We start from the raw sequence: 13,182 nt of genomic DNA, 5'->3' as shown, positions 1-13,182 counted from the left end.
AGCATGATGTAAGTTAGTATCACAACAAACTACACTCAACTACCTACTAACTAGTAAGATGCCCAACTCACCTGAACACTGTCACTGAAGTATCATCAGTGTAAATATATTTGTAGTAATTGTCAGCGCCTGCATATTATTGAACAACTAGTAATAAATACAAAGTGCTGTCATGGCCGGATTTGCACGTCTGCCAGCAGGGTGTGGTGTGTTCCAAAAGGGCCTTCTATTACAACTAGAAAATTTGTGTGAATACATTCTCAATTCATATTCTAATTAATTCCTTACACACTGTAGTTAGTTATCATTCTTATTACACAGTGTACATGTGAACACTGAAGTGAGGAACAGCCTTTCACCTCTCCCTGCTCCCCCTCCATGTCTGTGTATTGAGAAGAGTTCTTGAAGAAAACCATGACACATGCTACACTCGACATGAATGAACCATGTCCCCCCAGACACACAACTGCAGCAGAAAAAATGTAGGTGCCTCCATTGCATGTTAATATAAATAGCCCGTCACTAGAAAGTACTAGTCTATTGAGTAAACAGCAACACCATGACTCACTACAACACGTTGACCAATCAGTGGTCTCACTACAACACGTTGACCAATCAGTAGTCTCACTACAACACGTTGACCAATCAGTAGTCTCACTACAACACCTTGACCAATCAGTAGTCTCACTACAACACGTTGACCAATCAGTAGTCTCACTACAACACCTTGACAAATCAGTAGTCTCACTACAACACGTTGACCAATCAGTAGTCTCACTACAACACCTTGACCAATCAGTAGTCTCACTACAACACGTTGACCAATCAGTAGTCTCACTACAACACCTTGACCAATCAGTAGTCTCACTACAACACCTTGACAAATCAGTAGTCTCACTACAACACCTTGACCAATCAGTAGTCTCACTACAACACCTTGACCAATCAGTAGTCTCACTACAACACCTTGACCAATCAGTAGTCTCACTACAACACCTTGACCAATCAGTAGTCTCATTACAACACGTTGACCAATCAGTAGTCTCATTACAACACGTTGACCAATCAGTAGTCTCACTACAACACGTTGACCAATCAGCAGTCTCACTACAACACATTGACCAATCAGCAGTCTCACTACGACACGTTGACCAATCAGTAGTCTCACTACGACACGTTGACCAATCAGTAGTCTCTCTATAACACGTTGACCAATCAGTAGTCTCACTACAACACGTTGACCAATCAGTAGTCTTACTACAACTACGTTGACCAATCGTACAACACAATGCCAGTGACCACAGCCCAGTGTCGGAACCAACTGCCACAGCCACAGCTTTGGTTTTTTTTTACAATCAACAAATGAAGCACTGTTTTTCCCATGTGGACTTTTAAGCTCAGGAACCAAGTATGGACTAACCATAGACTTAAGATAGCGTAGAACGAAGACTGCCATAACCTACCTAAACTAGTGGACTAGGCCGTTGAAACTCTTGTTGGGCTTCTTAGCACAGTGATTATTGCAATCATTCTTTATCAACACAGGATAGTTATTGTTGAACAACTGACTATGGCCATCATACCCCTTCTACTTGTACCTCAGACGTTCGATGGTCATTGCATGTGTTGTCCCTTCTCTTTGAACGCCTACTTAAAGATAAGATTTAAGGTAGTCATCATCACAGGGAAGGTTCCTCAGTGTGCACTTCCTGGTCAAACAGGATCACAGTGAGTGAGTGAGTGAGTGAGTGAGTGAGTGAGTGAGTGAGTGAGTGAGTGAGTGAGTGAGTGAGTTTAGTGAGTGAGTGAGTGAGTGAGTGAGAGTACGGTTAAACCTTTCATTATTAGGATTAAGAGACGATGCAGTAGGGTTGTAAAGTGGTGAAGAGTTGTATTCAAATATATACAAAGACCCATAATAACCACAACAACAAGGGTCAACCCATCCTGATGGTGCCACAAAGTCCAGGAACAACCTAGCTCCAGTTCCCCCTCGCTTTTATATACAGCGTATCACATCTCCTCGCCTATATACAGTGTATCACATCTCCTGGACAATATACAGAGTATCACATCTCCTCGCCTATATACAGTGCATCACCTCTCGACAATATACAGTGTATCGCACCTCGACAATATACAGTGTATCGCATCTCCTCGACTATATACAGTGTATCAAATCTCCTCGACAATATACAGTGTATCAAATCTGTTCGACTATATACAGTGTATCACATCTCGACAATATTCAGTGTATCACATCTCCTCGCCTATATACAGTGCATCACCTCTCGACAATATACAGTGTAACGCATCTCCTCGACAATATACAGTGTATCGCATCTCCTCGACTATATACAGTGTATCAAATCTCCTCGACAATATACAGTGTATCAAATCTGCTCGAATATATACAGTGTATCACATCTCGACAATATTCAGTGTATCACATCTCCTTGACAATATTCAGTGTATCACATCTCCTCGACAATATACAATGTATCACATCTCCTCGACAATATTCAGTGTATCACATCTCCTCGACAATATACAATGTATCACATCTCCTCAACAATATACAGTGTATCAAATCTCCTCGACTATATACAGTGTATCACATCTCCTTCCCCATACTGTACAGTCAAGGAGATAGGATACACCATAATTGAGGGTGGCTCTAGCTGAGGAAAGGGGTCGACCTGACCCACTCTTCCCCCAGGATCAAAACTCATATAAGTGAAGCCACATGACAAGATTTACGACACAAAAGATAAAGAACAAATTGGTTGCCAAGCATGTTCAGTATGGGAGACAGTTAATATTTGTTAGCTCAGTGTAGCTTCTACACACATGGCCACAGGGTACCCCGACCCTTTTCATAATAATAACCTATGTGGAACACTGGACAATGGATGTCAGCCATGTGCACGCCCAGCACACTTGAGTCACCGCTATATATATTTCTATGTTGTTGTACATAAGGGACAATCCATTCACAAGGTGACACACATTGCAGACATTGCCATGTTGTGGAACTCATGGACAGGGTTATGGTGCTGGCAAACTGACGATCACCATCTGGGACTTTCTGTCCTTCATCAAGTGTTGGTGGCTGAGAAATTATGTTACCATGGCAGTTTCCCATAAGAACAAAATATCAAACTCACTTAATCATGTTAATGTTGAATATATTTGTTTTCACCGAGACACCCCCTGCCTTGGCTACTAATCCTAATGACCCATGAAGATACGGGGCAGAAAAGGTCCCCAGCAACCCATTCTTGCTGTAAAAGGCGACTATGCTTGTCCTAAGGCAACTAATGGGATCCGCTGGTTGATGCATTTCATTGTATCCCAATTGCTCATGATGTCAATCACTGGATTGTCTGGTCCAGACTCGAATATTTACAGACCATCATCAGAAAGCTGGAATATTGCTGAGTGCAGCGTTAAACAACATACAAAGTAATCCTAATGTCAGACAAATCCCAGCTGCCATGGCAACTGTCTCTGGTGCAGTGTGCAGTTTAGAAAGTTGACACCACCTGTAGAATAGGATAGGGTAATCGTGAAGTATCACACATAATCAGGCGTGCTTGATTTCTTGTACTGTGATTGATTTCAATAGTTTTTGTCAGGAAGTACAATCAGCATTGTTTAGATGTCATAAATTTCTAAAGAAAACATGATCAATGATCTAGTGTACATGCCTCAGTGGGCACACCGACAAAAATGGTACGGTGCAGCACTAGAAGTGACAAAAGTATGACTGTGCAGCACTAGGAAGACACAACAAGTTTGACTGTGCATCTCTAGGAAGACACAACAAGTATGACTGTGCAGCACTAGGAAGACACAACAAGTATGACTGTGCAGCACTAGGAAGACACAACAAGTAGGACTGTGCATCACTAGGAAGACACAACAAGTAGGACTGTGCAGCACTAGGAAGACACAACAAGTAGGACTGTGCAGCACTAGGAAGACCCAACAAGTAGGACTGTGCAGCACTAGGAAGACACAACAAGTAGGACTGTGCAGCACTAGGAAGACACAACAAGTAGGACTGTGCAGCACTAGGAAGACACAACAAGTAGGACTGTGCAGCACTAGGAAGACACAACAAGTATGACTGCAGCACTAGAAGTGACACAACAAGTATGACTGTGCAGCACTAGGAAGACACAACAAGTAGGACTGTGCAGCACTAGGAAGACACAACAAGTAGGACTGTGCAGCACTAGGAAGACACAACGAGTAGGACTGTGCAGCACTAGGAAGACACAACGAGTAGGACTGTGCAGCACTAGGAAGACACAACAAGTATGACTGTGCAGCACTAGGAAGACACAACAAGTAGGACTGTGCAGCACTAGGAAGACACAACGAGTAGGACTGCGCAGCACTAGGAAGACACAACAAGTAGGACTGTGCAGCACTAGGAAGACACAACAAGTAGGACTGTGCAGCACTAGGAAGACACAACAAGTAAAAACTGTGCAGCACTAGGAAGACACAACAAGTAGGACTGTGCATCACTAGGAAGACACAACGAGGATGACTGTGCAGCATTAGGAAGACACAACAAGTATGACTGTGCAGCACTAGGAAGACACAACAAGTATGACTGTGCAGCACTAGGAAGACACAACAAGTAGGACTGTGCATCACTAGGAAGACACAACGAGGATGACTGTGCATCACTAGGAAGACACAACAAGTATGACTGTGCAGCACTAGGAAGACACAACAAGTAGGACTGTGCAGCACTAGGAAGACACAATGAGGATGACTGTGCATCACTAGGAAGACACAATGAGGATGACTGTGCAGCACTAGGAAGACACAACAAGTAGGACTGTGCATCACTAGGAAGACACAATGAGGATGACTGTGCATCACTAGGAAGACACAACGAGGATGACTGTGCAGCACTAGGAAGACACAATGAGGATGACTGTGCAGCACTAGGAAGACACAATGAGGATGACTGTGCAGCACTAGGAAGACACAACGAGGATGACTGTGCAGCACTAGGAAGACACAATGAGGATGACTGTGCAGCACTAGGAAGACACAACGAGGATGACTGTGCAGCACTAGGAAGACACAATGAGGATGACTGTGCAGCACTAGGAAGACACAACGAGGATGACTGTGCAGCACTAGGAAGACACAACGAGGATGACCATGATGACTGTGCTCAGGTGAGGAAGGCTGTCACCTTATAAGATAAAGCAAAGCAAATAGGTGGAGGTGTGATAACGCCGAGATAACTGGAGACTCTTCCTATTAGACGCTCTAGCCTGAAGGTTCATGATAAAGTATGCACTTCCTGCTCAAAAAGCTCATTTATTACCTTCACATTTATTCAGGCACAAACAATGTCATAAGCATTAAAAATCAGTTCCAGCTAAACCTGACTGAACACAAGCTCTCTTTCAGGTGTTGACTATAGGACTGAGTCTGGTTCTAGGTTGCTCTCAGTGGTATTCTGGCTGTATCGTGGTGGCGGAAACAATGGGCTGTACACACGGTTCACATGCTGGGGAGTCGGCAGTCAGCACCAGCCATGAAGCCACATAACAAAATGTTGCACTTACTTAATAAAACCACACGACGTGAACAATGAGACTTGCTTGAAAATTATTATTATTATGACACCCAGGTGAGCTTCAAACAATGTGACAAGTGCTGAGTGGACAATATTCAGAGTCACATGTGCTGAATTATGACAGCCCCGATACATCACAGGGTAATGTGAGAGAGTGTTATCATATTTATAGCACTGTATGCGTCTTATTCCTTGTAGTTATGGGTCAATATTGTTGTGTTGGGTCCATAAAAGCTAGGAAATATAAGATCATATTTGTATTACAACCCATTTCCAAATAAAAACAATCTTCAATAGATTTGTTGATGAAAGAACTATAATTTAGTGTTTATTTCCTTGTTTTGTGATACCTTGATCTTCCATAAATGAAAACACTTCATTGGCTTTTTCGATAACAGTTTTTACAAGCATCATTGCAGGATAATAATTGTGGGAAATACAACGTTTCTGAATCTTAAAGTTTGTGGGTACATAGTTATTTCAAATGTGAAGAAACTGTGGGTGAGGGGGGGTTAAATAAATAGCTCATCCTTGACTTCAGGATCAGAACACGTCCACATCCATGATTCCTCACCAGCCAACAGTACAGACAGGTCTCCATGTTCTACTGTAACTATTCGTTTTGTTTGTTTGTTGTTTAATGCTGCACTCACCAATATTCCAGCCATATGACAGTGGTCTATAAATAATCCAGTTGGTTTGGTTTGTTGTTTAACGCCGCACTTAGCAATATTCCAGCTATATGACGGCAGTCTGAAAATAATCGAGTCTGGATCAGACAATCCAGTGATTGATATCATGAGCATCGATCCACGCAGTTGGGATTGATGACATGCATCAACCAAGTCAGCGAGCTTGACCACCCAATCCCGTTAGTCGCCTCTTACGACAAGCATGGGTTGCTGAAGACCTATTCTACCCCAGATCTTCTGTAACTATTCACTTAACATTCTTCATTGTGATTCACGAGTATATTAATAACAAATAACACAACGGTAACTTGTGGCCACTATTCATCTCATGTTTACATGACATAGCTCTCTTCTGCTGTGGATATCAGTCGTAACGATTAGTATTTTTGTAACAGAGATAATTAGAGGCAGATATATACATAATTACATACCTTATCAAGAGATAGCTATTATCAACACCACATGTTCTCATTACAGTGTTTAATGACATATAGCTGAAGTACAGACTACCCCACATGTAACTGTACCAGCTCATCAACTGTGAAAGCTGGCGGTGAAAACCTTCCCTTGGGTTTATTCATACTGTGCTTTCAGAAAGATGAAAACAGTTAGCATGGTTAGAGCATGTAGAGGCTAGGTATAGCACATAGGACATTCTGTGTGTCAGTTCCACGATCCACTCTTTGTCTGCCACACAAACCGTTTATCTCGGCAAGCCTCGAAATCTTAAACATTTATCAACTTGTGTTGATATATTTGATATCAAAAGGCCTTTGGTGAGATCCCAATTATCTTTCAACTTTTTTAGTTTCTAAACAGTGATAACCAGTGTGTTGAGTGTAAAGTATAGCTGGCACAGAGACTAGTCATGTCATTTGATTGTGACTCATGGTCACAGATGACATCACAATGGTCTGCAATGAGTGAGTGAGTTGGATTTAACGCCGCTTTTAACATTATTCCAGTTATATCGCGGCGTGTCAGCCTAATGTGGGAGGAAAGCCCGAAGTGATGCAGGTCTCAGACTTTTACCACTTCGGTGAAACCCACGAGCAGAGGTATGGTCCTGACAAACCTAGAAACAAAATCAGGGCGAACTGGGATTCGAACCCACAATCATAGGTTTCTGGCACGCCCAAGGGACGCAACTCTGCATGGCGAATCGCAGTGCATTAGACGACCTGTGCCCGGGTCTGCAATGCATTGTGATGCAATTCTTTGTAGCAAGATTTTCAAGGAACCCAGTTTGGGAGGATCAATACTTTTTCATCAACTGACCAATAGGACAGTACTGCTGAAACCTAACTGACATTTCGCACGACAACAACAAAACTTAAGAGTAAGTATTCAAAAGGTTTCTCAGCATATATAATGGAAATGTCTGTCCTTTCAGACTGAGGAGAGGGACGTTTCATATTTGCCCCAAGTCAGTCGGACCACTGAAACTTAAACAGTGCTCACTAGGGCTGGGACGGGTCACTTGGCTACACAGGTTGGGTGGGTACTGAGCAGGACCTGGGTACCCACAGAGCTACCATGACTACCCGGACCCATGGTTAGTCATGTGATATATTGTTTAATGACAAAACTTATCTAAAACTCTATGATCACACTACAAGTCACTAATGTTCCCATTTCTTTCTGACTATGCACGCATTCTGACTTTTATATGTTTGAAAAAACAACAACTTCATGCAGTAAACATCAGTGCTTATACATGACCAGATCGTTTTATATGTGTATCTGAATACATTTTGCCAGGGCTACGGTCAAACGTTTGCCAATCGGACAGTTTGAACCTATCTCTTGAGACCTACAGCGGGTACCCGGGTAGGGTCGGGTAATAGGGAGATGCGTACCTGGATAGTAAATTTGAACTCGTCCCAGCCCTAGAATTCACCATTGCCCACACATGGTCTCACTCCTGTTCATGGTTTAGTAGACCAGCATACTTGTTGAAGACACAAGCTAGGACTATTACAGACTGGCAACATAGGACAGCATCACTGTCTGATGCTTAAAAGGGGGCACGGGTGGCCCAGTCGTCTAAGGCGCCGCGATTCCCTGTGCAGAGTTGCGTCCCCTGGACACACCAGAAACCTATGATTGTGAGTTCGAATCCCGGTTCACCCCGATTATGTTTCTAGGTTTGTCAGCACCATACCCGTGCTCGTGGGTTTCACAGAAGTGGTAAACGTCTAAGACATGCATCACTTCCGGCTTTCCTCCCACATTAAGCTGACACGTCGTGATATAACTGGAATAATGTTAAAAGCGGCGTTAAACCCAACTCATTCACTCACTCACTCACTGATGCTTAAAAAAAGGTCTTACTTTATACAGTTCATGCTCCACATTCAGTTATGAAATACACACCTATCCAACTGACACTAACAGGTTAGGCCTACCGTATGTCCTTTATTAGACGTTGGGCCTGAAATACACACTGGTATCTATGTGACTCCAGGTCATATGTCCTGGCCTCTAATAGAGGAAATACGGTACTTATAATCAGTCATGTCTCCCATCAATTTTAACTAGCAGCGATTCAGTATTGATACGTCCTGAAAGTTTCACCTGATGGCACAATACAGGATACACAAAACTTAATATACAATACATGATATACAAACCTCAATACATGATAAATAAACCACAATATACCTTACCACAACACGCAACACGCCTATCTGAGGATAGATTTATTATGCTTCAATATCGCGACACATATTGTATCATGGCTAAAGCAACACAACCCATACCGTCTCATAACTCCAGAATCGCATCACGTATTATGACTCAAGTATCACAACACATAGTGTATCATGACTCAAGTATCACGACACATTGTGTTTATAATGACTCAAGTATCACGACACATATTATGTTATGACTCAAGCATCACGACACATAGTGTATTATGACTCAAATATCACGACACATAGTGTATTATGACTCAAGTATCGTGACACATATTGTATTATGACTCAAGTATCATGACACATATTGTGTTATGACTCTAGTATCACGACACATATTGTGTCATGACTCAAGTATCACGACACATATTGTGTCATGATGCAAGTATCACGACACATATTGTATTATGACTCTAGTATCACGACACATATTGTGTCATGACTCTAGTATCACGACACATATTGTGTTATGACGCAAGTATCATGACACATATTGTATTATGACTCTAGTATCACGACACATATTGTAATATGACGCAAGTATCACGACACATATTGTATTATGACTCTAGTATCACGACACATATTGTGTTATGACTAAAGTATCACGACACATATTGTGTTATGACTCAAGTAGCATGACATGTATCGATATATGTGAGGTTGGCGTATTGTGTCAACCCTGAATCATATCAATTATTTATCAAGTTAGGAACATATCTTAGTTCTAAGTTTTACCATCCCAACTGTCACTGTTATCATCTGGTCCTAATCTTTGTTAGCTGGTAACCATGGCAACCTTGGTTGAAAGACAGTATAGGAGAGGTAGGAGCACCTGACCTGTTGTTGCAGTTACTGTCCTCATCAATCAGAAACATAAATAAACAATAGTAGCAGTATTTACTTTTATCTATCTTATTTTTGTTTGTTACTTCTTAATGCCACATCCATGACACAACATTCTTACACAACACAAACAAAGGTTGTTACGTGTTTATCCAGCGTTAGAAATTGGCACTAGTCCTATAGTCCTTACCAAACTGCCCAATAGTAAAGGTATCCTAAGGACTAGTAGAAATTGGCCAATTTTAAGGGTTTGCTATGTTATCATTATAAGGACTAGTGGACAAAAACTGTTGGTTTCTAACCCTGGTTTAACTATACAAGATAGTTGACCTTTAACCCTGTGCAAGTATATACCAAGACGAGTCAGAGCAGCCACTTAAATCCAGTGATGCAGCTGTCAGTCTAAACTAGGTAGCTGTCTGCACCAGACTGATGTGGGATATATATGATGTATCGGACGCTTGGTAACATATGTATCAAAGAAGGGTTATAAAAGTACCATGACTCATGGAGTATTATGAGGTTGAATACTGACACAGAATACAATGGAATAGGTCGGTTTCCTAACTGTAGTTTGTGTATCATTGAATATACAGATTTACCATTTGACTTTAGAAACCAGTAATGACCAGATCAATGATGAGTTTCACACACAAATTAATTCCATGTCATATGATATACTGTCCCCTATTTGTCAGTGTTATTCCCTTACCAAACAGGACATGATCTAATCTTCTGAATCATATCTCCCTGCACGATCACACAACTCACATTCATGACTTCAACAATTGTGGTCTCTTACTTAGAAAGTCTTGTTTAGCATGTTTAATGAACCAGACTTCAACAATTGTGGTCTCGTACTTAGAAAGTCTTGTTTTGCATGTTTAATGAACCAGATTTCAACAATTGTGGTCTCTTACTTAGAAAGTCTTGTTTAGCTTGTTTAATGAACCAGACTTCAACAATTCTGGTCTCTTACTTAGAAAGTCTTGTTTTGCATGTTTAATGAACCAGATTTCAACAATTGTGGTCTCTTACTTAGAAAGTCTTGTTTAGCTTGTTTAATGAACCAGACTTCAACAATTCTGGTCTCTTACTTAGAAAGTCTTGTTTAGCATGTTTAATGAACCAGACTTCAACAAGTGTGGTCTCTCACTTAGAAAGTCTTGTTTAGCATGTTTAATGAACCAGACTTCAACAATTCTAGTCTCTTACTTAGAAAGTCTTGTTTAGCATATTTAATGAACCAGACTTCAACAATTGTGGTCTCTTACTTAGAAAGTCTTGTTTAGCTTGTTTAATGAACCAGACTTCAACAATTCTGGTCTCTTACTTAGAAAGTCTTGTTTAGCATGTTTAATGAACCAGACTTCAACAATTGTGGTCTCGTACTTAGAAAGTCTTGTTTTGCATGTTTAATGAACCAGATTTCAACAATTGTGGTCTCTTACTTAGAAAGTCTTGTTTAGCTTGTTTAATGAACCAGACTTCAACAATTCTGGTCTCTTACTTAGAAAGTCTTGTTTAGCATGTTTAATGAACCAGACTTCAACAATTGTGGTCTCTTACTTAGAAAGTCTTGTTTAGCATGTTTAATGAACCAGACTTCAACAATTCTGGTCTCTTACTTAGAAAGTCTTGTTTAGCATATTTAATGAACCAGACTTCAACATGTGTGGTCTCTCACTTAGAAAGTCTTGTTTAGCATGTTTAATGAACCAGACTTCAACAAGTGTGGTCTCTCATTTAGAAAGTCTTGTTTAGCATGTTTAATGAACCAGACTTCAACAATTGTGGTCTCTTACTTAGAAAGTCTTGTTTAGCATGTTTAATGAACCAGACTTAAGCATATCTTGCCAAGCAGGTCACAAGATATGATTCTTGCCTTTGTGACAATGAGTAAAGAAAAATCATTCAGAATGCAGTGTTTTCTGGAGGTATTAACTCTGCTTCACTGTACACGGAAGGGAGGTGAGTTGTGTCTTGAATCTGATCTCGTTAAAATCAAATCTTTTACTCTGATAGGATCTGACAAAGATATTACAAAACCAGCATAGGAGGTAGGAAGGTGAACCCTGAGCAAACTTTGACCTCCCAATCAAAATGGGAGCGTGTGTGTGTGTGTGTGTGTGTGTGTGTGTGTGTGTGTGTGTGTGTGTGTGTGTGTGTGTGTGTGTGTGTGTGTGTGTTTCTTGAGCCAATCAGATGTCCGTTTTCTAAAATGATTCAGCTTCATTTCATTACATCTATTAAGAAATTCCACACAGAGAACACAAATATACCCTTGATAGCAGAAACTTTGGTGTAGGTGCCATGATGCTCAGAAATGAGTTTATAATATCCACAACAAAATAATCAATGACAAAAGTGTGGACTTTATTTTTTTCCATTTTGAACTGGCCAGTTTTGTGTATCTTCAAGATACAGAAATGAGGTGTTTAGTTCTGATTTCATTTGCCACACTGTGAACCTAGAAGCCTGTATATTGTAGCATGACTTTATCACTTACTATTTTCATACATATTGCTATTAAAAGGAGTGCATTGTTTCCACCCTGATCAGGCCACTTAAACTGTCATTCCACCCTAACATTTAAGTTCAAGCAAGTTTGTAGTCATTCAGAACAGTTTGTCTGACTGCTTACTTAAATTTTATGATCAATATCAATCTAGCAGTTAATGAAACCTGAGTTACGCTGTCAGTGTGTTGGGCTCACATGCACAACAATATCTGCACTACACTGGACTGGGGTCGTCATTTCTGCCAAAATTTGATTCTTCAAAGAGGTGAAATTATGTAAACGAACAGACGCCATATTGGAAGTGATGAATACTTATCATGCTTATGTCCAACGACTGTGTATATAATATTGTTTAAATAACTTTTCTGTTTAAATAAGTGTGGATATTTAGGATATTTACTCCCTTTGTAAATAGAGAGACATTTTTTTTTCAATGTAACTATATTAGGTTGGCCCAAACTGTTATCCTTTAATTTCAGTTAAATATATCAAAATTACTAATATTTAAATAATTCAATAATTACACTTAATTATAGGGCAAAGTAACCCACCTATTACAAATATAAACAATGAAACCCAAATACGGGAAGTGGTACACAATATGATGTTAAAAGTATTCTCCGGAAGAAATACTTGACATGCATTTTGTGTTGGTTTATAGTGTTTATTTTCAGGCATTTTTCCACAGTTTCAACCCACCAGCAAAGTTTGGATGGTGACATTGCAGTGGTCACTGTCGAATTTGTAAAGAAGTTGGGCGATATTTCCTACGACTTGTATTTACAGGCCAAACTAAGTTTGTGTCATCAC

General features: G+C 40.5%; 1 protein-coding gene across 1 annotated transcript in view; it reads right to left on the bottom strand.

Moving 5' to 3' along the window:
- Positions 1–13,182, bottom strand: part of LOC124120493 (CYFIP-related Rac1 interactor B-like) — a 44,358-nt gene that overhangs the window by 30,728 nt on the left and 448 nt on the right. The gene's annotated exons all lie outside the window — the stretch shown is intronic.

The sequence above is a fragment of the Haliotis rufescens genome, unplaced genomic scaffold, assembly GCF_023055435.1.
Source record: "Haliotis rufescens isolate VD_foot unplaced genomic scaffold, xgHalRufe1.0.p SCAF_2, whole genome shotgun sequence".
NCBI classification, from domain to species: Eukaryota; Metazoa; Mollusca; class Gastropoda; order Lepetellida; family Haliotidae; genus Haliotis; species Haliotis rufescens.
Note: the sequence above shows the minus strand (reverse complement) of the source record. Positions and strands in the feature narration are given on the sequence as shown.